At 33.7% G+C, this 25645-nt stretch overlaps 1 protein-coding gene across 1 annotated transcript in view; it reads left to right on the forward strand.

The window, feature by feature from the left end:
* LOC135075025 (uncharacterized) overlaps positions 1-25645 on the forward strand; it is a 96496-nt gene that overhangs the window by 24284 nt on the left and 46567 nt on the right. Inside the window, exons 2-3 of the mRNA XM_063969397.1 lie at positions 3603-3656; positions 24681-24725. The gene's annotated coding sequence lies outside the window, so the exon portion shown is untranslated. The remainder of the gene's footprint in view (positions 1-3602; positions 3657-24680; positions 24726-25645) is intronic.

The raw sequence follows: 25645 nt of genomic DNA on the forward strand, positions 1-25645 counted from the left end.
AATAAATTATATTTTCTCGCATGATTTGCTCATGCATAGACCTACTGTACCTTATACGGTACACCTATTTTAGACTGAAATAAACCGTTTAAAAATAATCTCAATAATATTTTATTAGTATTCATGATATCTATTGTACTCTATTTTTGAAATAAAATTGATAAATAATATAATTTACCATAAATAATAAGAAATATACCTTCTTGAATACATTGTAAATATTTTTTTTATTTTCTGTCGAGGGATTTCATAAATATTTCCAAAACCACTTGTTAAAACGTATTTTTAAATATTTTTATGTAAAATAATCACTTTAAGCTTACTGTCACCATCATTTTTAAAACTTAAAGACAGTTTGGTATTTCAAAATATTTTCAAAAAGATACTGTACCACATAGGGTACGGTAGGTCTAAATGGGTTAACACATGATCAGACCCAAGAAAGTAAAAATAAGTACATAAATAAATAGAGATAACTACTTGTCTTAATCGTGTATGTATTTTTAAATAAATACACACATGAATTATTAACTTATTTAATATATTTTTTATTCAAAAGGTAGTTAAAGTTGGACGATATTGGAAATTTAAATATAATGGACTGAAATAATAATATGATTTTTATCACAAAAGGTTAAAGTGACCTATTTACGCCATTATATTTAAAAGCTTAAGTAGGAGCAATAAAAATTGTATTGCTTCAGATTGTATCCTTTAAAACACATTATAGGCTAGGTGTAGTTAGTAAGGCCGACAGCTGATTAACCTTCCAAAAAACGACGAGGTAAATTAATGGATTTTGAACCTCATGTGTTTATTTATTAAGGTACAAAATTCGTCTAGGAATTTTGAAGTTTTTTGATATATCCATGTTCTGGTGTCAGCAAATTAATTTACTCGAAAAGGCACGATAAGTATCCCTTCAAGACTATCAATTAATTACAACTTATCAATAAATAATTGAACTCTATACCGCTATTAAAGATTAACGTGTTTCAACTTGCACGCATGGCCATCAACGGGGGCAGATATTAAATATTTAATTTAATTTTCAGACCTTAAGTGGGTAATTTGGTTAAGCGAAAAAGAAACAGTTTTTTAAACACGCAAGAAATTAAAAAGAACTTTTTAGTTGTGTTATTTACAAGGTAAAACTACATTTTCCCATGGCGTGACCATGCTAGATATTATATTAACATCGTTTTTGAGGTAATATTTTATAACCTAATTAGTTGAATTTAGTAATTAGTCACTGATTAAATTAAAAACCAACAACTTAATTTGAAATTGATTGGAACTTACACAAATTATATCGATGTTATTAATTTGTGTGTGAGAGAAACAATTAAATAAAAAAATATTATTATAAAAATCTAGATCATTCACAAATAGCAAAAACTTAGAATAACATAAGAGCAGTTAGAAATCTTGAAATAAAATCAATAGCCATGTATAGTATAGTCGAGTAAAAAGATTTAAGGGGGTTAACATGAGCAAGCTATAGCCACAAATGGATTTATCTTCTGAAAAAGGCCATTAAATAAAAAGTTTTCGTTTAATTGGCCTTTTCAATATATTTCTTATCTGCAAAATTTTACCTATATTAGAATCTCTTAGATTTTAAAAAGTTGTTATGGTCAAAGTGGCCATTTTAGGATCAGATTTATTCTAAAGATAGTAGAAAAAGTTACTCAATACATTTTAATATGTATTAGTTAAATAGATTTTCCTAACGCGAGCTCCACTTTCTTTTTATATTTTATCTTATTTAGAAGTAGGTACTTTCTACTCGGAGTTTCCCTGCGTGATCGAATCAGAAATGAGGAGATCTGAACTCGGAGGACCGACGATCTAGTGAAGGTCGCGGGAAGCACCTGGATGCGAGAAGCACAGTGGATCGGTCGTTGTAGAAATCCTTAGTCCAGCCGTGGATCTCAATTAGTTAAAATTGAAACGAACGAACCTAAGTAATTAGTTTAGTTAGTAGCAGTAGTAGTAACGTAGTTAGCTAGCTACCTCTGAGTGAGGAAGAACAAAAAAACATTATCGGTCCCATTGATCGGAAGTTTAAAGTGGCGGTAATTTTTTGTTTAAATGCCTGTAAAAATATTATTCTAAAAATCATACTCATTAGAAGTTGAGTCGCCAGCATAATCTTTTTTTTAATTAAATTGCACTCAGACACAGCTATTGTACTGTCACCCGTCAATTCTGAAGTTCAAAGAAAACTAAAATTTCTCACTTTCAAATTAAGGACGCCTTTGGCATAATCCAGCTAATAATAAAAATAAGTAAGCAATTACCATGCCCAGTGCTGACAGTCTCACGATCGGTCAAATTAACATAGTTAGCGGTTCTATTGAATGCAAAAAATGCCGATCCTATCTGCTGCAAATGATGCGCGAGTAAATACGCTTAATAAATCAAATGCTCGACAAGCAAGGTTGTCGCAATTAAGTACGTCGTTAAAATAAAATTATTTTAAGTCTTCACTCACACGAACTTTGATTTGAGCAATGGTACTCTTTTATTTAAAGGAAAATATTAGGCACTTCGCTAACTGGACTCTACAAACTTAAGTACGTAAAAACTAGCCGAAACATCTGATTCCAAGCCAAAGTAAGACAATGTCGAAAAGTAGAATGTCAATTGGACACAAACGTTACAATGTGATGTGTAGTAATGTTACAAAAAAATAAAAATTACAATGCGTAAGTAACTTTACAAATACAAAAAAAGTAACATAAAATCAGTGTTACCAAAAATCATGGGCAACGTTTTACATTGAAACTATAATCATTGTTAAAAAAAAATCAAAAATCAAATAAAAAAAGCTAGTAATTAGATTATCGACAAGTGATTTGACACCCCTACCCCGAGTGTCCGCAGGGCGCCAACTCGCATCTTTGACAGTCGCTCAGTTAATTTGACCATGTAAACAGCTTGTCCGGGTGATTGATGCACATACATGCCGATGCTTGTTGTTCGTATTTACACGCATCTTACACGAGAGTTGGGATTTTTTAATGTGTTGGCTACAACACACTTGTCTTCTACAGTAAGTAGTGTAAAGAAAAAAGATTTGATTCGATCCAATTTGAAAAAACTCATTTCACGAATTTTCTACTTTCTACACAGAAAGTTAAAAGTGGTACTTTGTAAAGTTGTAAAGGATCGTGAACAGTCAATTTGATTTAGTAATCTTTTTCATAATATAACATTATGTATGAAATATGACGTATGTTAAAGGTTGCCTTTCATAATCCAATGCGTTATTTGCAAGCCATAACATTGCCTTACAAATGATACTAAAATTCTAATAAGGTTTTGATGTATGGTCTGCATATATTTTGAACGGAAACCCTGAAATTGAAAGTCCGTAGTGTTTGTATGTTATCCATTTTGTTATTGATGGCGCCTTGTTAGGTAATGTATTTTGAATATTGCATTCTTAATAGGAGTAGACACCAGTAAATATTGAGCTTCGTTTATTCGTACATTACTTAAAGCATCTTACTAGTTGTACTAAGTAGTTGTGCGAACTACATAGTTCTTTAATAATTAAATTTTTGAAATTAATAAGGTGTTTATTATTTTTTCAGGTACACCATCAACGTCAACGCCCGATCATTTGTTGCCTGCCATCAAAACGCAAGGTAAATACAATTTGTATCTTTACCCATTTATGTAGTTAAGTAAAAAGTCATGGTCGATAAATTCCCATTCATACTTTTTCTCGCAAATAAAATGCAAAAGGGCTTATCTCTGATCTCAAAATGTGCTAAAATGTTTAATTTCTGCCATTTTAGCAGGCTTATTTATAAATGAGTAAAAGTAAAAGCGAAACATTCCAACCGAAGAGCATTAGTAATTCACACGGCTTGCTTTATTTTTGCGCCATTTGCCAAAAAAGGCAAGTAGTTAAGCCAGGGGTTCCCAACCAGTGGTCCGCAGGAGTTGAAACTTGAAATATGGTCCGTGAACGCTTTTAAATTTCGCGAGCGATAGACTTTCACGTGTCATGAGAATAAATAGTAAGTAATATTAGTCGTAGGATTACAGAACTTGTACAGAAGAATGCAGGCTCAAAAATGTGTGTCACTTTATGAACTGATTTTTTTTATAGTATGGTCCTTGCGATCAATAACGAAATCAAAGTGGTACCTACCTTAGTCTAGAAAAGGTTGGGAATCACTGAGCTAAGCAAATCTGCCTTGGATGTATCAAGATGGATTTATCTTAGTCCACAAGAAGTAGTCGCTTGATATGTTTTTCTAATACTGTTTTAGCGTTTGTTTATTTTTGAAAAAGGAGAAACGAGATTAAATTAATGGTGGTTGATACTGAGTACTTGGGAAAAATTATAAATTTGTTTTGTAACTCTACAATAATTACAATATTTTGTCAGGAAGTATATTTTGACATAATATTGCTATCTGAATATTATGTTCCTTTTTAAGTCAAATGGAAGAAATACAAAAGTAAATAAAAATATGTTCCTTAAATCAATTATCCTCTTAGCTCGTTTACTTAAATTCATTCGTAGGCACCTGCATAAATTGAATAACACAAAAGTAACTAATAACCTACATTAATCAAAGTCTAGAAAACAAAATTAGTGTCTGAAACCATTACTTTTCTCAGACACCTTTAAAGAATAAATAAATGGCCAGTAGTTTTTTCGCCTCGTCTGCGTAAGTTGTTTTCTTTCGAAAAATATCGAAACCCTTTACATGTGTTATAAAATTCTATATTTATTATTTTTCCTATTATTTAAAAGAATTGTGTATAATTTTATCAAGAAAAATAGATATCTAGTTAAAAAAATAAACAAACGGAAGGAAAAAATGCTCTATTGTAATAACACACACAATCATTAGTTTTGATGATATGGATGGAACACTGCGGCCTACGCGAGAATTACTTGCACTTTACTGGTTTTTATTGAACTACACTCGGCATCAAATAAATCGCACCTCCCGCGACAAGCACTTATCAAACGTATGCATGCCCACTTCCCACCAACATTGGTACCATTTGAAAGCCTAGTTCTAAACTTAATTTCATTAAAGGAAAGGTTTTTACCCCAAAAATGTGTCTTTACAAGGATCCAGAGTCACTTCTTCAAAAAATAGGTAGTTACGCTATAGCCATTTTTTATGACTATAATACTGTTAAGTTGGGATTAATCGCTATCCATCTGTTAAAGAGGACACGTAAGATCTTTATTTGGTTTTATAACCATAAAAATTGGTCTAATTGATCCCAGAGGTGAGCTCAAAGTGAGGTCTATTTTCAAGTCACATTTATGGTATATGTTAATCATTTATTTAGAAATGAAATGTATTTTTCTTTAAGGATATTTATTGGGCTTTCAAATAAAACCAATATTGTTGGGGTACCATGATTGTGTCAGAAGAAAATCTTTAAAGTTCGCGTCGCGGAAGGTGCGGTTTATTTGATGTTGAGTGTATTAAAGTACCTACATAGTATAATTTTTTCGATTTGTTCAACATAGGTACGCAAAGCTTTTGTTTCATTTTTTAAACATCATGAAAGTTAAATATCGATGAATATCGATATTGATAAATCTTACGAGGACAACACTACATCTTCGCGTGTAAATGATCTTTAAATATTTGCAGTAAAACGAAAGAATTAATAATGGCTGTTCTTCTGTAATAAAGGTTGACTGGTACATTGCTAGGTTTGATTTATGAGTACTAATTATTATGAAATTGATTTATTATGCGTGTTTACATGACGTGTTAAGAGGTGCACTGACGGCTAGTATTCGTATCAATAACTATGAATTGATTACACTCGTATTATGAATCTACATGTAATATTGAATTTTAGCCAATATTTGGTGCAAATATTGAAATTCAATCAATGACATGCTTGACTCTATGCTTCTATTTTAATTTTAGTTACTATCAAGTTAATTATTACCCGACTTCAAAAAAAGGGGATCTCAACTTGACTGAATGTTTTTTATTGGAGATTCATAATGCGTAAAAAACTTTTCGGAAATATAGGGGAGAGTTCGGTATATTGTACCGCCGGGTAAATTGTACCACCCTCATATTTCGTAAAGTATTTATTGAATGTCTGTAATTGCAACACTCAGCGATACACAACTAAAATCAATTAATATCCGCCATGTGGTTTTTGCCGTGACAACAAACACGTGTGTTTTATTTTGAAAAGTATTTTTTCATTGTTTTCAAGTAACTTTTGACAATACATGTTTAGTTTGTAATTTTGTTAAATTTAATCACAGGGTGTTTCTAATATATTATTTAGAAGCGTAAATTAGTGTGGATTACAATTATTTGAAACATTTTTCGGTATTTATAAGCTATATTTTTTACCGATTTTTTAAAAGCACTATCACCTATTCGGCTAAATTGTACCACATCAAGTTGTATGGAACTTTACCAAAGGATTTTGAAATTTTTTTTAGTAAATCATATTTTGAAGTTATAATAGCGTAGTTATGTTTGACTAACAATAAATGAAAGCAAAAGACTGGCAAAGTAGATTAGGTACAAGTGTGCGTTACGATAATTGGAATTACAAAACTTGTACTCAAAATCGTGATAACGTCTAAAACAATATCGATTGTCTATGTTATTAACTACTGTTACTTTTCGTTTCCTAATTTGTTAAAAATGTATAGTATATTATTTTGCCCTAGTTTTTTTATAGGCTTGAAATTTATTGAAATCCAATTTAGTAACCCTGTGGTACAAATTATCGAACCGGTTGGCTAAATTGGACCGAAGCTCTGAACTCGTACTTTGTTGATTTGTGCTAAATATACAACAATCATGTTAATTAATACTTATGAAATAGTAAGTTGAATAATGTATCTTTTATTATATACCATGGACATTAGCAAAAACAAAAGAAAACTATGAGTAAAATGGGATTGAAAAAAACTGGTCCAAATTAGCGGACTCTCCCTTACAAGTTTCTTGATCATCTATATCTATACTTATAATAAATCTGTAGAGAGGTCAATTCTGTACATGAAATATATTTTCAAAATAACTATCAGGGGGTGATTAGTGATCGATACTGATGCCAAAAATGCAATCAGTAAAATTTTTGTCTGTCTGTCTGTCTGTCTGTCTGTCTGTATGTTCCTTATAGAAACAAAAACCACTTGACGGATTTTAACGAAACTTGGTAGAATTATTCTTCATACTCCTGGCACAGAATAAGTAATAGTACAGGTACAGAAGGATTACTCCGCAAGACGATTTAAATAAATGCGAGTCTTGCTACGACGCGATACAGTGGAATTCAGCTCGCACAGCACTACGTACCTACAATTTTATTCACCTACAAGTTTTGTCTCTTTCTATCGCGTGCCTCTGAACCGTTCTTACGCTGTTAGGGTTGCTGTCTAGTGAAAAAAGAATTAATCTACTTATTTGTAATGAGGTACGTATGTAGGTAAGTATGCATTCATTATGGGAAACCTTGGGAGGGCCTTTGTCCAGCAGTGGACGTCATTTGGCTGAAACGAACGAACGCATTCTGAGCAGTAGTCATAGTAGGTTAGGTTCCTATACTATCCTAAGAATTATTTATTACCTACATGGCCAACATACCTTTCAGCATCTTTGGGAAGCGAAAAAAAAAAGATAAATCCGGTAGATTACTTTGCGAATTTAAACACCCGAACGCCGCACAATATTTCTTTCTCTTTATGTCCATTTTTAAATAATACTTCGATCATAGAATTATAATCATACTACAACGCACGCCAGCGTCCTGAGGAGCGCGCGCGTGACACTCGACTGATATAATACCCGCCGCCGCGGCGGGGCGCTTCGCTGTAGGTAATTATCGGATGTACCGCGCGGAGTGAGCCAGGCCTGCTCCTGGGCAGGTTATAGGATACTTAGGAATTCCCACGGGAACGGGAATTAGCGGGAAAATCCTTTTGTACGAAAAATGTAAACCGCTTAAGTTAGACGCTTGAAATTTGGCATGCAGGTACCTTAGTAAACTTAAAGCTTAGTTACAACAGGATATTGCAAAATTCCCATGGGAACGGGAGTTAATGGGAAAAAACATTTGTATGAAAAAATCTAAACCGCGTAAGATATACTCTTGAAATTTGGCATGCAGGTACCTTAGTAAACTTAAAGCTTAGTTGCAACAAGATATTGCAAAATTCCCACGGGAACGGGAGTTAGCGGGAAAAAACATTTGTATGAAAAAATCTAAACCGCGTAAGATAGACTCTTGAAATTTGGCATGCAGGTACCTTAGTAAACTTAAAGCTTAGTTACAACAGGATATTGCAAAATTCCCACGGGAACGGGAGTTAGCGGGAAAAAACATTTGTATGAAAAAATCTAAACCGCGTAAGATAGATGAAGGGGGTAAAACGGGATCCACGCGTACGAAGTCGCGGGCGGCCGCTAGTAATTAATATAATAATAACGCATGCTTAAAACATTAATTTACGAGAGCAAAGACGCGGTCTTTAGCTTTTAGGGATTAAATTAAACATTTATTTATCTACTACTGGATATATTATCTCCTCTCTCACAGCGGAATCTGGAAGTCTAGTCAACATAAGATGCATTGCCGTTTAAGTAATCTTGACCTTTATTTAAAAGTGCTAAGTTGCATTCTGCGAATTACCAGGCCGATAGATGGATGTCTCTTTAAAATCTTCAGCTATCTTTAAGGCACGTGCATAGTGTGTTTCAATGTTGAATTGCACTTCAGGAAATAAATACTGATGTATAATGACGTTCAATATTTCATATTATTCACTGACACAATCATATCGTTGCTGATACATATTTTTCTTTTCTTTTTCATTATCATCATGTCTTATAATATTTACTACAGAAGCATGACTCTAATTTATTAAAATGCAAATGAAGGAATTGGGCTTCACTCCTCACGCTCCGCATGAAATAGGGAGTATTTATTCTTTTTCATCATCATCAACAGCCCTTTACAGTCCACTGCTGGACTGAGCCTCCTCCACTTTTGTGGAGGGTTTTGCCATAATAAAGCGTGGAGCTTGGCAGACGGATTGGATATCGCAGTTCAAAAGATTCATGTTTGTCACAGAGCGCTGCTGCCCGTTCTCTGTTTAATGTGTAGTCCCTAAGTTGCCTCTTACGACACCCGCGGGAAGAGTAGGGGTTGGTGACAAAATGTATTTTACTCTACCATCACCACACAGCGTGGTATATTCTTTTTAGTTCATCTTATTTAAAGAAAAGTTAAGAAAGAAAAAGAACATAGGGATGTTAGTGCTACAAATAATTAGCAATTACTGAAATCCTTTAAGAACTCTACATTCTCCTGCCAGTCCGAATTTATTAAGAACCGTAAAATTGACATTTGACTTTCTTGACAGAAATTAAGTTGTCAGTTTTTTATTTAATATCTTTCACTTGTAATTAATTGCATTTCGATTTGCATTTATATGGCGAATAAAATTATACTAAATCATCTCGCCTTCAATCAAATTAGGCAACTTAAAAGAGTCAAGGTTTTTCAAAAAGTTTAATCAAATTGCTAAAAAGTTAATTGGTTTCATATTTTTGTTCGTGACTGGTATTATGTTAATTTCTTCTTAAAATATCTGAGGATATGTGAAGCTTTTTGGTTTATTTATTTAGATACGTTGATGATTTCAATTTATAATTTTTTCCAGTCCCCGCAGTTTAAAATCAAGAGCTTACGCCTGTATTCACAAACATTACTATGAGGTCTCACAGTGTGCGTGAGTACGCACAGGGTGACACACGAACCAATCACAGACGTCTATTCAACACTGTGCGTTCGATTTGCTGCTGCTTAAGCAAGCATTGTTTGTGAATACGAGCGTTAGTATCGATCGTTTACAATCTTCAAAGTCTTATAAGATCAAATCTATATCTATCTATACTAAATACTTGTTTCTCTATCGTAAGGCTTTAACCCTTTAGTTCACATCAATCTGAATTAATAGGTTCTGGATACCATTAAAAAGAAGGTGTTAATTTATTCTTGAAGTAAAATATCTGATAATATAATAATATGCGTGCCTATCGTTGTAATGAAGACTTTATAGGGTAACCTTTAAAAGTTTCTGCTCTAGATTTTATCGTGGATAGATTGTAATGAGGGTATAAAAAACGTAATTGGCGCTTTAATTAGGTACTTGCTGATAATAAACTTATTTCAGAATTCTCTATGATGCGTTTTACAGTGCGTTTGATTGAAGAGACTATTATAAAGACCTCATTCCGTGATGTCTGATACCTGATGATCTTCTTAGATAAAAAGGCAAAAAATTGATCAGGTTTTATAAAGAAACACATCTAGATGATTTTTATTTGATACGCAGTACATTACTTGCAGTTGTTGCAGTCAGGGTAATTGTATTCTTCGTTAGCAGAATCTTAGCGCTATCTTCTATAAAAAAAATGGTTAATTCTGCTATCGAGGGTATAAAACGATATTTAAACTTTTAGTTTCTTTAGTTTAGTGGCAGGAAAATATAAAGTTTCCTCAATAAGTAGACTTCTTTAGACCAGTAGGCAGCCCTAGAAAATCGAGGCATTAAAACTTCAACAGCATAGATGTAATCCATTAAAAAGCATTCTAAGATGCACCTGACGAGTACTTTTTTAAAACCAGTAGCGCCAGAACATCTAATTCTCAAAAATAAAAAAAAATCGAAGTCCTTGCACTTTCGGTCAAAGAGTGCGTTAAAAAGATCACAATCCGCTCCGATCGGTGTGCCGGTGTCAAGCTAGACTCAGCACAATAGCGGAGTGAAGGCCGCTGGAGGCCGGTCGTTGACTGCGCTATTTATAAGCCGCCTATCAACCTGTCGTCGCGCAGAGCACTCGTGCGCAGAGGCGACGGGGGCGTGGTGGTGATCTTCTAACTCTAATAATCTATTTATTAACATGAGTTAGGTGTACTAAAAATATAATTAAAAAAATATGATTAGTGATCTTATTTCACTCTATTGGTTGTGGTAAATAAAATATGAAAAAAAAAAACGAATGTTTTCTCTGTGTATCTTGGGATTATGTGTCATCTGGTTTATTGAACTATTATCCCTGAAAATATCTCCCAATATTGCCTATCCAAATACCTGCCTTGTTATGCATAAAAAAAAAATAACTGAAGTTATTACACACCGAATTTATTAAATTACAGAGCACTAGTAGTTTAAACCCTCTATACATTTTACTCTGTAAGGTTAATTGAATCAGGTTCGGTTAGGGATGGCAGTAGTTTTAAAAACTTCTGATGCGCCTCTAAACGCTTCACAAGTGTTCTGTAAAAAGTTTCAATTAAAAGTTTACTGACAATGATACTTTTTCAATCGACCACCCACCAACCAATACGTTAATTAAAACCTTTTTAATTAGCGCAAGTCAATAAAGCCATATCAATACGACATTTAACTCGGCTTCGCGATACTTTATTGTCTACCTTGAAGGTTTACATCGAATTGATTTTGTTTTCGCTATTTATAGAGAATTGCTAGTTAAAAATATCACACATCGCTTTATTGAAACAATTACAGTCAATAATGCAAATTTGGGCTCCATATAGCTATTATTAACTCTAAGGCCTCCCCCAAGGATTTCTACAACGACTGCTGGTCTACTTCCGGTCCTACGTTGCCCGGTGCTTAGGTGATCGTTGGTCTACAAGACTTGTATAGAGAAACAAGTCAAAACTAGATTATATGCATTAGACAAGTCAAATTAAAGATTATATGCATGCTCGTATTTAAATTTTTCCGTCTAAATCGAAACTCCAGTGTAGATACGGGCTTATAAAAATAACAACTTTTCCACTCCTATGATAGTAGGTAATGCAACTTTGGCTAGTTATAGGTACGTCGCGACAAGAATCTATTAGCTAGCTACATTTATTAATTCCTTTTAAAGAAGGGGAGAAGTAGTATTTTTCTTAGCGTTTGCAATATCTATAGCATCTATCATATCTTGATAGAATAATCTTGAGGCGCCTAGGCGTGGTTCGATATATCATTTTAGGCTCAACGATATATTAGTTTATGATAATGTGTTATCTTGAGAAATTGTCTGGTGATAAACATCGAAAACAAACGTTTATGGTACAAAACAAGCTTCTGTATTACACTTTATAGAGGTGCAGGCACACCGCAGATTACAGACTTTTTCCCAGCCGGGCTTTGTTCGGGCTGTTAACAAGTATGAACATGGATGAAAGTGCGCACATTGATAGTTTTTTTTAAGGGTCGCATGCACACATAACATCGATTTTAGTTTTTTTAGGGACGCGCGCTGGTAGTTTTTGTAGCTTAACCGATTTTGATATCAGCCGATTCCTCATACAAATTGGAAGCCGACCAAACTATCAGTCGGCTAAAATCCTGTAGTCTGCGGAGTCATCATCGATTCACTATCCACTATAGTGGAGGGTTTTGCCATAATCCCCACGCATCGCAGGCGGGTTTGAGATCGCAGTTTAAAAAAAATATGTTTTTCAGAGAGCGCTGCTGGCCGTTTTCTGTTTAATGTGTAGTCCCTAAATCCCTAAGACACCCGCGGGAAGAGTAGGGGTTGGTGACAAGACAAATGTCTGCGGAGTATCTTGACTTTTTAATTCCGCTATCGCGCACTCTCTGCGCGCAGCTACTCTGTGCACGTAGATTGAATGACGGCTGAGCATGACGCGATATGATCGGCGCATTATCGCGAGCGCCTACCACTTTCCAGCAGCGCCGGTGTCAGGGCTACCGCGTTTTCTTGGTGACTTGTGGGAGATTTTATTTTTGAGAGAAAACTGTTCAATGACGTGTTTTTTCGAGCTAAAATAAATAATCAAACAAAACTTTTCTTGAAATCAATGATGTTTCATGATCCCACAGGCTGCTTTAACTTGAATTTTTTATGTTTCGGTTTGCAATAATTTAACGTCTAGTTGCTTTTGCTGGGCAATCAAAACCTCATTTAGCCACTGGATGGGGCCACTGGGCATGAATTTAGTGTAGGGTTGACAGCCCTTTTAAACTATGAATATTTTTTCTGGGAATGTCAAATTCAAAAGCTTTTTTCCTTTCATTTTTAAAATCTATTTTGTGCAGTAAATCAACTACGTTCATTGCATCTTACACTCAATGTCTTACGCCTGTCTATGTAAAGTAAAGCAATTAAATTCATCTCCTAAATACATGGGTTGCTCTGTTCCACTTATTGCAAAAATGTAGCAAATTAAATTCTTACAATGTAGTGGATTTTGCGAACCCTATTAGCATATTTAACCTCAACCAGCTCGTGTTACGGTTTAACTTACACAACTCTCGTTTTAACCGCCAGTAAAGGGTTATAAAATGAAGATAACAATCCGTTAGTGGATTTAAAATAATTTGCCAGGATCTTGATTGCGTGATGGCGCTTGCAAAAACTAGATTTTTGTTATGAAGTTGTTTTTATATAAATAAGCTGTTTAAGGAGTGTTTTACTACGACGACGTGTTTATTTACTTAATAATAATATTTGTTTCTCCATTTAAACTTACTACATAACTGTAAAGAAAGATGCACAATGCACATTAAAATTGTAAGGCCGATTGTTGACTGTTTTTTACATAAAACCTTTGAGCAGCAATATACAGGGTGTTAGGTAAATGGGTATATGAGCCGACACTAGCCCATGTTAACATGGTCATATAAATGGTATGGTGAAGTCAGAAAATTGATATCTTCATTTTAATTATTTTAATTTTCATACAAATCGGATTTTATAATATTTATTTTGTATGAAAATTAAAAAAAAAATCATGATATCAAATTTCTGACTTCACCATACCATTTATATGCCTATGTTAACATGGGCTAGTGTCGGCTCATATACCCATTTACCTAACACCCTGTATATATGAAAAAATTATAACATACCTAATTAAGAGTATTTTCTCATTAATACATTTTCAAAGGCAGCAGTAATGATGTAATTCCATATTTTAGATTTTAAATCGGAAATAATTAATGCCCATAATCATTTTACCTATCATTTTTAAGCTTCTTTCTTCCAGTAGGTGTTGGTTACAGACTCATTGCACTCAGTCGGTTCTGCCCTAAAGATATCAAAACTGCAACTAGCAATTACAATTTTATTCAGAGCGTTCAGTCCATCGCATGCATAATCACAAGGGAGCCATTTTAATGCTTTGTTAAAGCTTTTAAGTGGCTGATTTGTTGCCACCAAATTTTGAAATTTATTGACATAAAAATAAGGTTTGAAACCAATGAAATATTTTTTCTCTATACCAGTTAAAAGGTTAACCGCAATGATGCTCCCTGAAGCTGATAAACGACTGATAAAACACCGTACTAAAACTTCCGATTTGAATATTAAAATGTTAATTGTATAGACAGCTATCCGTCAGTTATCTTTTAATCTATGAGATTCTCTAGAGATTCTATAGAGAACTCTGGAACGCGGTTAAGAAATCTTATGGCCTATAATTGCCATATCGAAGATGAAAACAATATCTTACTAGAAAAACGAACTTCACTATGCAATGAACAAGCGGCCTAGTCGTTAAAAGCCTAATGCCAGTTTTCACCATCAATCCCTAATTTTTAAGTGACTCCTATGGTAACAAATAACAGGAATTTTGTTATCATAGGGGTAACTTAAAAATAAGGGGTTGATGGTGAAAACGGGCATTAAGCTACTAGACTAGACTTTGAAATAAATACAGATTTACTAGAATAAAACTCTGCATATTATTTTCCATTTTCTAACAATGCTTTACAGATTGACGCAAACGAAAGAAAAAAAGGAAAAGCTCTATTAAAAGTATCATCGTTTGATGTTAGAGTTAATTGTATCACTTTCTTTCTTTCATCATAAGTATCCAACCCTAGTATCAAGCATTCAGATCAGTAGAACATAATAATATGATTTCTTTAAATCAATGAAAATTGCCACAGTTTCTTTAGTGAAATCGATTCAAAAGGTGCATTTACCGACGCCCCAGATGCATCGTCGGAATCGATATAATATCTACTCGATTGCAAAACAATAATAACCGAATAAATCGAAACATCGGAACTTTCAAATCGATTGCGCAATGCCCTAACAAAAGAACAATAGTTATTTATTGAAGATAATGTGTTGAATTAGACTCGTAAGTGTAATTTATTATGGTTAGTGCTGTAGTTATTGTTTAACTGTTATGGGAAAGGACAGCAATGTTCAAATGGAAATCATGGCCTTTCTTCTTATGTAGGTAAATGTGTTTTGAACATTCTTTGCTGTGTTGGTGGTTCATTACTCAGTCAGTTTTTAATTTGACATACTTGAACCTCGAACCTTGTGTATTTTATTTTAGTTTTACAGTGCTACTGCGCTACCCGGTTGTAATTTAATTTCGTGGCCCATACTAAAACTAAAAAGACACATGGACTAAAATACTGAGGAATTTTCTAACTGCAACTAATTTGTACAGTTATTTTAAAGACTTATTTCATTTTACTATTATTATTGCAGTTTTAATGAAGATAACTAATACACCGCGTAGTTTTATGGGAAACTATTAATAATGGTGGTTCGTTGATGGTTTGGGAAATAGAAAGCCCCAGAGATCTATACTAATATAATTGCGGATGAACAAAATGACTAACAGTTAACATGAGACATTAAACTTATAGATTCATCAATATTCATAGTTAGTACCACTGCCATTTAAATTTCCATTCATAAATTGGAAGAAAATAGTTAAATCTATAATGTAGTAGACCACAGTACACAAAGTACCATTGTCACTTGAAAATTTTGACAGATGCGCCAAACATTCGTCCGGCCATCGAAAGGACGCAGGCTTAAATCCTAGCTGAGTCAGTCGATTTTTTTCACCAAAACTTTATCTATTTTATCATTCGTTACATTCTATTTTTGCGGAATTGCCAACGTTCGTTTCGAATCGTTCAAATAAAGAATTATAGGCCAGGCGCTATAGAATTTTTACATATTCCTGCTTTAAAACTCGACAACCAGTCCTTCTGTAGATACAACTGACCGTGTGCCACCAAGCGAGTTGATATAACCATAAAGTAACTCGAGGTGTCTGTTCTGCAATTTAAGTCAACCATGTAACGTAAGTCAACGCATGTTGACAATAGATAAAGATAGAGAAAAAATAATCCTTACCAGTTTACACGAATCATATTTATGTGGACAATCAAAAAGAAAAGAAAGGTGAATTTACTGTGTAGTGCTACTAAAATTGATAGTGTTGTATATCTGCGAGCGTTTTTATTTTATGATATGACTAAACTAGTAGTTCACTTCCATCGGGTGCAATCGTAAATATGGGATTATCATCGGAGCTCGCGTTTTGCATGCATAATGCAATTGACTAAATGCAGTTAAGTTACAGAAAGCATAAGAACCATTTGCTACCTTATGTTCGACTAGTAAAAACTATAATAGGATGCCAAGAATGTCCTTGTAAATCAGCTAAGATTATTATATAATGCAAACAAGTTTATAAATTTCTCGAAAGGTGTAAATCACCGTAGGAGTGCTCAGAAATCTTTTGCACCCCTTGATAAAAATATTTTGCAACATATTTTCTTAACACATTAGGTACACGCAACATTAGGTTCCAGTGGGGTTTCGAAAAACGTTTTTGAATAAAATTATCCGAGTCTGTCTATTTTTTCCAAAAGGCATTTTTATCTCTTTAATAGAGTCTCAGAAATACGTAAACCAGGTGAAAGTATTAATTATCATGTAATTAGCTATAACGACTTATAGAAAAACTACAAGACTACAATATATTCACAGCGATAAGCATTTTCAAATCGATTAACACTGCATTTATTTATGAATTGACATTTAAGCGTTTCTGCAAGGTCAATCAGATATTTGCCGCATTCTAAATTATGCATCGATGTGCATCCTTGATACAATCTTATAATGTTAACCCCTGAGGGTTTTTGACTTTAAAAATAGCTGGTTTACCTTCTTAACCTCTCTCGCCCCGGGTTGGAGAGCAGTGAATTGAATATGGCACTGGGCTGCACAAATGAAGGGGAATGTCAGGTCGACAGCTACCGATTGCGAGCGCCCCGCGGCGTGCGCGCGATGATCTATCTAATTGTAGTCTGGGAGCCGGATCGCAATTTTACAATGTCATTAATTCCTAGAATTAAGCGATTGCAAGTTTTCTTGGAAATAAGTAATTATATGGTATTTGTCATTTTTAGTTATTAAAGAATTTTTGTCTATGCAGGTTTTAGCATAACGTAGATTGCACTAAGGGTCCCCTAAATCAAGGTAATAAATAATGTCATGCATATTATAAAAGTAACTGGTTTTGAAGTAATATCAAAATAAAACGACATAAATAAAACGAGATCATGTGTGCTGGAACTGGGATGGTGTTTATCGCTTTTCAAAGCCATTCATTAGACACAATCAATAACTTGATGTATCTTTATTAGTCTAAACAAGTTTCAATTTTTCTTTTTCGTTGCTAAAATAAATCTGCATCCGTTTACAGCCATAAAATTATTAAACACTAAAATTAGTGTGTCACACATTTTGAGATCAGCTCCTGGCCTATATTAAATGTCTTTACAGGAACTGTGCAATTCACTGCAATCAACTGATTAAAACACAAAATTAGTAAACATGTCTCTATACTATAAATAATATTATTCATGAGCTTATAGGCTGTAAATCTCAAGTCATAAAAACTATAAATTACTTTTAAAATCTACCATAGTAAGCAAATAATAAAACTGGTTGTATAACATTTCCTAGACCTCACCCATTCTCGCTCTACACTAAAGGCTGAATAACCATTTTAGTTAAGCTGCTGAAAGCTTTCACTAACCCTACAGCCTGCTATTAGGCATTAGAGCGCTGCGATAACTACCGTTTAAACACTTATCCAGGCCCAATTAATATTTCACCGGCACGCGCCTGTAATCTATGGAAACGGCTACCATAGACTGTTTCAGGGATAGACACCACCGAATGGAAAATAAGCTGTAATTTACATTCATTCATACCAATACAGTGCCGTGCAAAAAAAATCCAATTGAAATTGTACAGAACGAGTTATTTTATTTAAAAAAAACTGATTCAATTGTAACTCCACTCAAACCATGTTTTGCTTACCGGGCAACGTTTTCTTTCCTTAAATTATTATCTGAATGATATACCTACATAATATTTAGAATTCCAAATAATGTCAAATTCAGGCATATAAATGGTAAGGAATGCTTACAAACGGATGCAATGGCGCCATCTTAAATTCCATAAAAATATTTTTCTCTCTAGTTGTCCATTATGCCAGACAATCAAGATGTACAAAGCACATGAGACCAACATTCATGTTGCAAAATCGACTCTATTACAACTATGTAAGATGTAGTTTTTACAATTAGGTTAAACTTACCATATAACAAAACCGTAGTGCACCGTATGCATATTAATTGATCACCTTTAATATCTGACTTCTTACCGAATAAATTAAAGCCACTTACACTTATTATCCCATTTATGTATCAGATTGCGATCAACCATTTTAAATTTATTCAATAGTAATCATGCACATACCAAAAGTGTACAAAATCGAAGATTGTCATTATATTATCGTATCAGCATATTGTCTTTGGCTTATGAATATTGATTGGCATCGATTTTTATTGCGAATAGTCTGTAGCCTGCGGGTACTTTGCCTTTTTCAGCCATCAGGCTTGATCATCTGACAAACGAAATTCATCCATAAGTAAACTTGATATTAACAAGTATGCAATTTATCGCAGCCAAGCGCCTCAGTGAACTAGTGATAGAAGATGACCCAGAGAACCTGGTATCAATTTCCAGTAGGGGCAACGGCAAGTAACATTATTGTTAGAGCTTTTTCTAGCTTGGCAATCATTATCTGACCTAACTTTGTCACCTTATCAACAATGCATTATTTCGGCAGTTGCAGGTAAGACTGTTTCTCTGTGGTTGCTAATTCCAGGTGAAGCTCGCTTCCATCTTGGACCTTGATCACTTTGTATCAGAACTATAAGAAGGATGGCGACCAAGGTTTTTCCATAGTAGTTAAAAATTTTTACAGTAAAGCCGCGTCTACTAATCCATTTATTTCTTACTCTATGGAAAACAGTAGGGCTACAGAACGGTTTTTCAAACTACCAACGCATCTCGCCTATAAATCTTTGCATTGCGTGCGCGCACCCGTGTTAACATCACTCGGGAGAGTTTTACACTAGCGGACACAGAAACCTCGCTCAATTTAAATGTAAATATCGCAATTAGGGACTCTTACTCGACTATTCACTCCCCAATCTGCTGGTGACCGTTAACGATTTGAATATCATGATTAACTGGGGCTCTGGAATTACAATTGGGTGAATGGCGTCAGGTTACAGTTAAAACATCATAAACACAGAATTAAGTTATAAAATGTAATATTTATGGGTGCATTGTAATGTTTGAAAATTATTTGTCGGACAAGAGCTATTATTTTGAATAATTATAGTAATCATTATAATTTATGAAGAATGTCACATTATCTTGTCTAATTCTAAATTAGCTTATGAAAATACAACGTATTACGAGTGTTTTAATAACTGTCAAGTGAGGAATTGCGATTATTGTTTGACCGGTTGAGAATTATTTCTTGCATGTAGGATCTAAATACAAAAACGTATAAAATAATATACAGTTTTACTGATTAACGGAAAACATAAATAACACAAGAGCACACAGCGGTATTAATCTATTGATTGAAAAGTAGTTAGTGTTACAACATGACTGATCACCCAAACGATTGCAATTTTAATTAGTTCGATAGAGATTTTATGTTAACCGTAAATTATTGGGTTTTAAAAGCGTACGTGCAGTTTTTATGGCCCCGAGTGTTTTTAACTCTCGGCTACAATAATTTTTACTATTGAATGAACTATGAAGCATTTATGTGAGCTGTAAATAACTCAATTGACTTCATACGAACAATTTAAGATGACGGATTGCTCAACTCTATTGGTCTTTGTGAGTTAAGAAAACGATGTCCATGGCAATAATTACCCACATTTGAAATGTGATTTTAACGACGATGATTTTAGCAATGCTAATAATTGGAACCTATAAAATATGCATTATTTATACCAATAAACTTTCATGAAAAGTCATAAAACTATGATTTAAAGTCGTGAGAAGAAACATCGACAGCCTATCCTAGTTTTCTAACTTATTAATTGGGTTCAAAGAAACTTTTATACTGAGAGAGCTGGAAATTTATTAAGTGTTTTTATTTTCATGTTTACCATTGATGTAGGTAGGTCTTAATTAGGTGTTTTTTTAAATTATTCTTAATTCTGCATCATCGTCATAATTTTAGCCAATGCCACAAAGCAAGATCTACCTACATGTATATTTTATTAAAGTCTTCAATCAGTTATTTATGTCAAGCTCAAACTCAAGACACGATATACAGAAAGATAGCGTCAAAAGAGCAAATATCCGACAAAATGGAACACGCTCTTACTTGTCCGATAAATTCAGCAAGTCCGTTTCTAAATTGAAAATTCCACAGTTAAAATATTCCACGTTGACCGTTGGTGATACGGATCCCGTACCCGCTACCATTGTACGTACCTATCCCGGTACCCGTACCGGTAACCGCTAATAGGTACAGGCTCCCGGTCTAGATTGGGTTCACCTATCGCGATATTGGCTTAGATTGGGCTACTAGTTTGATTTGAGAGCCAAATGTTTGATCAAATTGGAAAATTATCGCGATCGGTTTTACTGTTATTGAGGAAATAACTAAGAGTAGGCGCACACCGTTGATTTTTAGTTGGCCGATAGTTGTGCCCGATTTTAATTTGTATGAAGAATCGGCCAAATCGAATCGGCGTAGTGTGCGCACTCCCATACATGCCCATACTGATCAACTGCCCGACTACACTATCGGCCGACGAAAAATCAACGGTGTGCGCCTACTCTAACATTGTTTCTAAAGTGTATAATTTTCGATAAATCGGTTAAATTTTAATTAACACTGATGATCGGGTAAATTATGATTATTTTAAAGCCAATCATGGTTTAATGAATTGGAAATATATAATACAAAGCAGTTATAATGTTTCTAATATAGACTTCAATTTGTCCGTTATGATGCATGTTACTCGTACGTTAACTGCGCTAAAGCATTGAAAACTTAAACAATTATTACGAGTAGGGAAATCCCGTAATCGCGAAATAATACATGAAAACGATATTTTTAATGATGATAAAGATGCATCTGTTTTTTTTAATTAAGTTTGTACACAGAACTTTTATGAGTGACCCATTAAAGCTACAAAAATACATAATGTACTTAAGTATATGTAGAAATCACCTACAAACTTTAAATTTCAAAAATGTGATCTATGTAACCTATAAGACCGTCGTCTTTCTTTTATTAGTTATCTACAATGTTATAATCATTCAGCAGCATGATTCTTTTCCAAGGTAATCAAAGAAGATAATAAAGGTGATGCTTTACTACATAAATAAGCTCGTTACAATATAGGTAATCCTTACATATTAATTAGGCCCACTTCGCTTAAGCCCTTCGGCGAAGCTTTCCTCCCTTAACGAGCTTCGAACGGAAGCTCGGTGTAAAGTTCAATTATGTTCATAGTAAAACAAATTGTGCATAATATGCAGCTGTAGGTTATGAAAGTTTTGTATTAAAATTACCTAGTAGCAATTTTAATAATAGCTACTTTTAACGATTACAAGTAAATAATACATTGAGAAAATATTATTTAACATTTTTTATTTGAAAATATAAACATAATGAAGTGATAAATATTTATAATGTTTATATTATTTTATTGGTAAACAAGAAGTATTAAAATCGATACTTAAGCAGTGAAAGAACTTGTTCTGAGAGCATTGAATTATAAAATTATCGTTTTTATATAATTTTCTATTGATATTCCTGTTTTTCTGGTATTTAAATATTGTCGATTTAAATATTATTCAGATTGTGTATATTTCAATAACACATAATAATAACTACATGGGTAAACGCGGAGGCAAACTCTTACATAGTCAATTGAGAATGTTACTAGGTATGCAAAATCACTTGAAACCTATGTTACAGTTAAGCTTTTACATTTACAAATACATTAGTTTTTATTTCATTCAAAAATACCCAGTAGTTATGATTTTATAGGCATTCAAAGTTCGCTTAAATATTGAGTCCCGCCGACGGTCACGTGACCCCGTGTGACGTACATTCACAGCGTCCGCTCACTAGAAAACGGATATAAACATACTTAAATTTTTTTTTTTTTGTAAATACAAACTTATTATACATATTAACACCCAGACCCATCACAGAAATTAAAATTGAACCAAACCCAAACTTGATGCGATTGTGTCGTTTTATTGCGAATTACCTTCCAGCTCCATCATTAGACCCCGATTACTATATAGAATTAAAATACTCGTCAATACAAAACGAACGAGCCCAAACTCGATGCATTTAAGTCGTTTTATTATAGAGTTCCTATGGCCACCTTCCAGCTCCATCATCAGATCAGCTCCATGTCATCATAATATTGCATGGTCATCCAAATCACATGTGTTTGCGAAATTTCAGCTTAATCGGTTGTCCGGAAGTGGGTCTTAATTCAGCTTGCAAGATTCCACCCATACAAATATGAGCCAGTCACTGTAATATGACGTCACGCGCATAAAATGGCGGGCCGGCCGCCGCCCGCACTTTTAAAATTCAATATCTTGGAAACTAATTGACGTATCGAAATAATTCTTTCACGTGTATTTTTTATTTTTAACAGAGAATACAGAAAGCTAAAAAACAAAATTAGTGAACATTCTTCATTATATTTATTAATCAACTAAAATAAAATTAATCTTTTTATTATAATTCGACGTATTAAAGGAATCTTTATTACACAAATCATAATGAATGGTTCAAACTGTCAAATAAAAGCTCATTATGTTAATGACATTCATAAATAAAGTTGAATCGAGATCCGTTAAGCAAACGTCGTTTTAGTAATTTGCGAATAGGCAAAGGCGTGACCAATTTATGACCCATGTCGGATTATCAAAACAAAAAAAGAAACCGGTATATTACATCCATCATAAAATAATAAACTTATTTCAAGTTAAAATAATCGGTGGATTAGGTTATGGTTAAATGAGCTTTGGTTATTGCGTAGTAACTTGAGTAAATACACCGTCTCTGGTGGGATTTGATTGAACCCGCGACTTTTGACCACTGACCGGAGACCTAATTAGCGATTTTATGCAGCCCTTAAACTAAAACAACCCAAAAGCTAGGCTATTCTGTACCAATTACCAATGAACTTATCAAATCAAATGATTTTGTTACACATTATTTTTCTGGCAGAAAAATTGAAAGTTTTATTAATATTCAAACTACATTATGTAGCGTTTACGAAACTTAGTTATATCCTGATACTTACATGACAAAGTAAGATTCCCGTTATGTAGTTAAAGGAGACTAACAAGCTTTGGTTATTTTGGTGCTTCAAAATGAATATGTTTGTTTACACATTTTTTACCGTAAACAAAAAAGGTAAGTAGGTACGTCCCCACAAAAAAGTAAATTGAAAAACGGTATTTCACGATACTAATGTATAGTTACTGCTGCATGTCAAATGGTGATTAAAACAAATGAGAATAATCAATACACAGCCTGCTTGATGAATGACTAACTGTTTTAGGCAAAAAGGCCCACTCGTTTGTTGAACTTTAGCACTGTTGGATGAGATGCGCACACGTACCTTTAAAAAGTTATTAAAGCCATATTTTCGCATTTTAAATCTGTTTCCAGAAACAGTAATAATAGTGCTTTTATAAGTCGTATGTATTCCATTTAAAAACATTAGACATTGTGTCGGAAATAGATGCAATAATTAAGGATATAGCTTTCTGACATTACATCAAAGGACGATTTTAGGAAAATCGCACCTTTTACAGTTAGCGAAGTCAAAGTGTCAAAATTGATAGGCTGTAGTAGGTACAACACGGCCACAGCCACAGTGTTAACTAATCTACATCCGTTTTTGTTTTCGCTCTCATCAAATGGTGATTCTTTGCGACATGACCGGCAATGGTGAGGACGTTGGATGTAAACTCAAATTAATAATAATAATGACGTTTATTTCAAACAATTTTACAGTTCATAGTAGTTAGTAGGATACAATTTATAATCTTAAAAGTAATATTAGTGTAGTGTTTGGTTTTCTAATAAGTACTGCACAATTAGGTAGGTATTGTTGAAAGTTTGCCAAGTGTGACTATGCTAGAAGTGTCTTCTCACATAATCACTCTCCTCTAAGCCCTCAGACTTTTGCAACAAAATGTATCTTACAGCTAAATAAGAAGATGTGCCGTTGTCTGCACAATAACAGAAAGCACGATAAATCAGTATCCGATGAGCCTTTATCGTAATTTTGCGATGCTATCGCAAAACCACTGCTGCGGTCACATTATGCAAGCTTTATTGTTTGATCATTATTTGTTCAGTCAATCTGTAGGTCATTCCGAGATGATCATCCGCCGTAGATTGAATTATGATAGGTACGTCTCAATTGAGAATAACGGTGCTTTTCTTTTCAGGTCCTGGTCGGGAATTGCGAGACTGTATCGCCTAGGAAATAAAAGGTAAAATATTTTTTCTAATGTAGAATAAGTAAAAAACAAAAGAAAAATCTTACGAGCTTGGTGTGTAGAGTCCTTAATTTGACGATGTCGAAATCAGAATACTTATGCCTTCACTGGATTTAGTTACAATTAACCAATGAAAACTACATAATTGGTATCACTTAACACCAGGTGCGATTGCAGTCAAATACGTGCCTTCTTATGCATAAAAAATAGTTCGCTTTACACCTTTTAATTGACTGAAAAAATATTTTATATTTAGATGAAGAGATAAATAAAGGTTCCAGCTACTACTAGTTTCCAAGCCATTGTCTAAGACGGATTTCTTAATTACTGGAACTTATTAGACATGGCGTGAATATACAACGATAAAACATTTCTCACAGAAAACGAAAAAACCATAGCAGCAGTCTTTCAACGCGCTTGTGCCTGAATTAATTTACTGACAATTTTTTACACGAGGCTAATCTTTAGCAAAATTAAAATTAAAATTAAAATGTGATAAAAAACAAGATTTAAATTAAGTTTCAGGAAACTAATTGCATTTTAATGATTAAAAAAATTAGCTGGCGATCTTTTGTTTGTGAAGTCTTGTTTAGATAATAATGCTTCTATGTGTTTTTCGTTCGCTCCATTGTAAGTCATTGTATGAAAAATACTTTTCTGGCAATTAGCATTCATTACACTATAATAACAAGATATAATATCCAGGCTATGCTTAATTTAAGTCTCATAAATATTTCGGTTATCTTTTCGTCGTTTGATCGTATCTTTTAATAATAAATTGTTTATGCCCTTTATCGTGTGAATTCAACAACAATACAACATAAAAGATGGCTGATTCGGAATATGTGAAACATTGCGGAGATGCGCTAATAAATGCCAGTTGTATTTAATTATCTGAGATCTGCGTTCCATGT

The sequence above is a fragment of the Ostrinia nubilalis genome, chromosome 9, assembly GCF_963855985.1.
Source record: "Ostrinia nubilalis chromosome 9, ilOstNubi1.1, whole genome shotgun sequence".
NCBI lineage: Eukaryota > Metazoa > Arthropoda > Insecta > Lepidoptera > Crambidae > Ostrinia > Ostrinia nubilalis.